This window comes from Chiloscyllium plagiosum, chromosome 8, assembly GCF_004010195.1.
Source record: "Chiloscyllium plagiosum isolate BGI_BamShark_2017 chromosome 8, ASM401019v2, whole genome shotgun sequence".
NCBI lineage: Eukaryota > Metazoa > Chordata > Chondrichthyes > Orectolobiformes > Hemiscylliidae > Chiloscyllium > Chiloscyllium plagiosum.
The window spans coordinates 18,637,109-18,642,447 of record NC_057717.1 but is presented as its reverse complement, the minus strand read 5'-3'; positions in this window follow the sequence as shown (position 1 = coordinate 18,642,447).

Below are 5,339 nucleotides of genomic sequence, written 5' to 3'. Positions count from 1 at the left end.
TCCCCTCCAAGTGATGAATTCCCTCCTTATTGTAGCCTTAACTGGCCTGTCCCAGATCCTGCCATTATTTGCCTTGACTTTTGAATAGACAGCGAGGGAAGCGTTCTGTTAATTTCCAACTTGTCAGATGTTTTGTGAATTTTCTAAATTTCACTGTGACCCACCTCTCATTCTTTGAAACTCTAGAGAACACAGGCCGAGTTTCCTCATCAGGCAATCTCACCATCTGAGGGATTAATCTGGAGAATGTCCATTGCACTTCCTCTGTGGTCAGTATATTCTTTCTGAGATTCGGTCACCAAAACTGTACACAATACTCCAGATACAGTCCCATCAACACGCTGTGAAACTGCTTCAACATGTCTTTACATCAGTGTTCTGACTCTCTTAAATGAAGGCAAATCAAACTTTAACTTTCCACTTACATATATTCCTCCAAATACCCTTCACATTCATTGCATTTACGAACTCACTGAGTTCGCATAGAAACACTTCCAAAAATCCAATATACACCACTTCTACTGGTTCCCCATTATCTATTCTGTAAGAAACAACTTCAAACACGAAAGAGTGAGAAAGAGACTCAATGGTTAACATAACAAATTAGAAAATATATTAATCATAGGAATTGACTTCAGAAGAATTCCAGATCTTGTTAAAAGCTGAGATATCTCAGAAATTAACGATCCAGGAAAGGAAGGCCACGAAACTGATATGGAAATCAAAAAGAAAACATGCATGCTAACATACAGGAACACAAAGACTCCATCAATCTGCGATCTATATTTCAAAGGAAACAAAATAAAAGCAAGGTCAAATGTGAGATATCTCAGCTTTTAACAATATCTGGAATTCTTCTGAAGTCAATTCCTATGATTAATATATTTTCTAATTTGTTATGTTAACCATTGAGTCTCTTTCTCACTCTTTCGTGTTTGTACCTGAAATAAATAGACGTATTTTTCAGACATTGCAGCAATTCTAAGAACTCCTGGTCCTGACCAGTTATAATCAGGAACAACGCAGGAGGATAGGAGGATAGTGAAGAAATTGCGTGAGCCCTGCTTGGTTCTTTTCTATCATCACTGGCCAACGAGTGAGGTCCTGGAGGACTGGAGGGTAGCGTATACTGAGCCCACAGTCAAGAAATGCTACAAAGATAAACCTGGGAACTAAAGACCAGTAGACCTAAAATATAGTGGCTACGTTACTTGAGAAGGTTCAGAGAGATTGGATATACCTGTGTTTGGAAAGAATGGGTTTGATTCGGAGTAAGATTAGAATAGTTCTGGAAAAGCAGAGCAGGTTATGCAGCATCCGAGGAGCAGGAAAATCGATGTTTCCGGCAAAAGCCTTTCATCAAATTCAGCACGGCTTTGTGCATGGGAGATCATGACTCGTAAATGTGTTGGAGTTCTTTGATGAAGTGACTCGCAACGTTGAGAAGGGAAGGGTGGTATACGAAGTATATATGGATTCCAGTAAGGCCTTCAGTGAGGTTCCACATGGTGCACTGCTCTGTAAGGTTAGATCACATGGAAGTGAAGGGGGGCTGGCAAATTAGGTACAAAATTGGCTTGATGGTAGGAAGCAGAGGGTAATACTGGAAGAATGCTGGTCAGTCTGGAGGCCTGTGACTAGTGGAATCTGTCTGGTGTTGATGCTGGGACCACTGCATATTACATATATCTATGATTTAGATGAGAATGTACAGGCATGATTTTTAATTTTGAAGACGACACTAAAATAGGCAACATCATGGAGAGTAAGGAAGGTTATCATAAATTTCAGAAATTACAGCAGTACTTTGATCAACTGGAGAAGTGGCAGAGAAATGGGAAATGGATTTTAATATTGATCAGTGTAAGTTCTTGCATTTTAGAAAGTCAAATCAAGGTTGGAGTTTCCTGGTGAATGGTTGGGTCCTAAGGAGTGTCGTGGATCAGAGGGATCGTGGAATTGAGGTGCATGGTTCTCTGGAAGTTGATTCAGAGGTAGACAGTGCAGTGAAGAAAGCTTTTGGCACACTGACCTTAATCAGTGTATTACACTGAGTATCGAAATTAGGGAGTTATGTTGCAGTTATACAGGACGCTGCTGAGGCCATATTGGTAGGATTATGTTGAGTTTTGATCTCTTTGCTATAGGACGGATGTTAGTAAACTGGAAAGAATGCAGAAAACATTTATAAGGATATTGCCAAGGACTCAATGGACTGAGTTATAGGGGGAGGTTGGACAAGCTAGGGCTTTTTACTTTTGTGTGTGTGAGACTGAGGGGGGATCATATTGAAGTCTGTAAGATCATGACAGGCATGGATAGAGTGAATGTACCCAGTCTTTTTTATTCCCATCGTTGGGCATTACAAACTAGAGAGCATCAGTTTAAAGTCAGAGGAGAAAGAATAAAAGGGAACGTGAGGAACAACCTTTTTACAAACAGGGGCTGGTACGCATATGAAATGAGCTGCCAGGGGAAGTGATTGAGACAGATACATTAACAACCTTTAAAAGGCATTTGGACAAATACACGGATAGGAAAGGATTAGAAGGATACGGGGCAATGGCAGGGAAATGGGGTTACCGTGGATGGACATTTTGGTCAGAATGGACCAGTTTGGGCTGAAGGGCCTGTCTCCGTGCTGTCGGACTCTATGACTCGAACAACCATTGCTTGTTTCCCACTGAATGTTATATTGTACTTTCCCAATTCATTGGAGCTATCTTGACCCTCTAGCCTCCAATGTTCCATGATGTTAAACTAGAAAGTTCAAGCATTCTATATTGTATGCAGACGCCATGTAAAATGCACCTTATTAATCTTATTATTCCTTAAAAGCTGCTTCAGTACAAGATTATTAATTCGTCATTCTGATCACACAACATCAAATCCGAAATAACCTGCTCTCGAGTTTGCTTCACAACACACTCTTTAACCCACCTCATATACACTTACAGAATTTATTTTTCACAACATGAGCAGTCACTTACTTAATGCAGTTTAGATGCAATTTGAGACCATCCAATAAGATTGCAGTGTCCACGATACTTGCCAATCTAATTTCAAGAGCATATGAGGCTGAGACGTTCTGCTCGCGTTTTGGTTTTGATATAAAAACACCAATATTTGCTTTTCGTTGCTATCTGTAAGCTCTACCTAAACTGATTCTGTGGAAACTGAGGGAAAGGTCTGTGTCATTATTAGTGACAGACTTGGACAAGACATTCGGGAAGCCTCACCTCGACGCTGAGATGATCTGAAGAAATATCCTGCAATACAGGATAAGCATCAATATCCTCCCAACTCTGTCAGGATAAGAGTTACCGTAGACTCTGCTCGCTCACACTCACTGTATCTCTGCTATAGCACCTACCGCCGAACAAGTTTCACGCTCTATTTCTAGATAAGGCTCAGGCACTACCACTCTCACTATTGAATTCAGTAACTTCCTTCCTCACTTTCTCTGTCACCTACGCAATACCCCCCACACTAACAATACTACATGGATTCAAAACTGTCGACTGACTCATTCCAGACACCTCACAATTCCCCCCAACTACACCAGCACTAACAGCTGGGACACCCACTCCCACCCTCCCTTTCTCCCATTCCAGGAGGAAGAGCCTGGAATAGGACATAGAGGCAAAGCCAAGTGGTGGAATGCCCGATATCCGTTCCCTCACCCCCTCCCCTTGCCATGTGGGTAGGACACTGGTACGAGCCAGAGAGGACTCGGACGCCTCGTGTGGAGATTCTGAAATATCCATGTCCCACCGACCAATTAAGGAACAATGTTCAGTGAAAGAAACTTCTCACTTTAAGCCCACTGGCAGTTCCAACGACAGTCCTTTCACATCCAAAAAAAGACACAGATACCTCACTGCACAGAGACGCAGGCACAGAGATACTCAGAAGTATTGGGAAACACCCCAATATACGAACACACACAATACTTACAAGGAGATAGGCATACACGTAGAAACACACAGAGACATATAAAGTCACCTACAAATAGGCACAAACACAGTGAAGAAACACACAGGCTGATACACAAACACACAGACATAGACACACAAACACATAGATAACAAGCACATGGACACACACACACACACATATATACACACACAAACACGCGCACACATACACACACACACACACAGAGGCACACACATGTACAGATGCACACACACAAACACACACAGACAGACACATAGAGTAACAGAAACTAGTGTCATTAAGATGCAAATCGATATGCTTCGGATTTGTAAGTGGATCAAGGATTCTAGGGAGAAGGCAGAAGAACGGGTTTGAGGTTCATATAAGAAATTATTGAACGGACGTTTAGCATCGATGGGCCGATTGGCCTCATTCTGCTCCTTGCTTTAATGTTCTTGTGGTGTTATGCTATCAGGTATTCTCTTTCTGAGACAGCAGCAGAGGCTGGGTTTGGTACATATTTGACTGGAAAGGGTCAGTGGGAATGTGGGACAGGTTTGAAGTTCGGAATGCTTTATGTTTGTTCCTAATTATTGTGTTCTTAAGTCTGAAAAGAGGTGGTGATTTGATGTTAGGTTAACACGGTTTAAAATAACGAGTCCCACAATGAAATAAGGACGTCCCTTTCACTTTAGTGTTGTGTTAATTGTGGTGTCCTCATCCTCAGGGAGCAGTGAAGACTCAGTTATTGAAGATATTCAACGCTGAGCTTGACTGATCTTTGCTGGACAGGACAGCCAATGTTTATTGGGAACAGACAGGAGACGGATGGTCAGACACAGCCGGATCAGTGATGAGCATTCTGAATGGTGCAGCCAAAAGGCCAACTGCTGCCCTTACCCCATGCTCTGCGCCCTCAATCCACCCTCGAGGCTGTTACAGAGATATACTGCTGCCCCTACCCCATGTGTTGTTCCCTTAATCCACCCCTCGATGCTGTTACAAGGTAGGGGACCACCTCTTTCTGTCAGGCAGGATCGTTACAAAGAGACAGGAAAAAACCATCTGCCCCTGGAAGGAATTACACAGGAATAGATAATGAAGTAATTCAGCTCGTTGAGTACATTACACAGCCAAGGAGGAGACCATTCAACCCACCTTAGTTGCTACACAGGAACGGGGAAGCTGTCACTAACAGGAAATAGAGAGCAGTGATCAATGTTTATTTTCAGGTTGCAAAGTTGTAACTAGTGTAGTGCTGTAGACATCACTGCGGGATCATCAATGACAAATAATCTGTATCAAAGATCTGGCGGAAGGGAACTGAATGGCGTGAAGCTTAATTAGCGCATCACCAAAATTATCATTTAAGATGTTGTCAAATGGAGTTACTGAGTCTG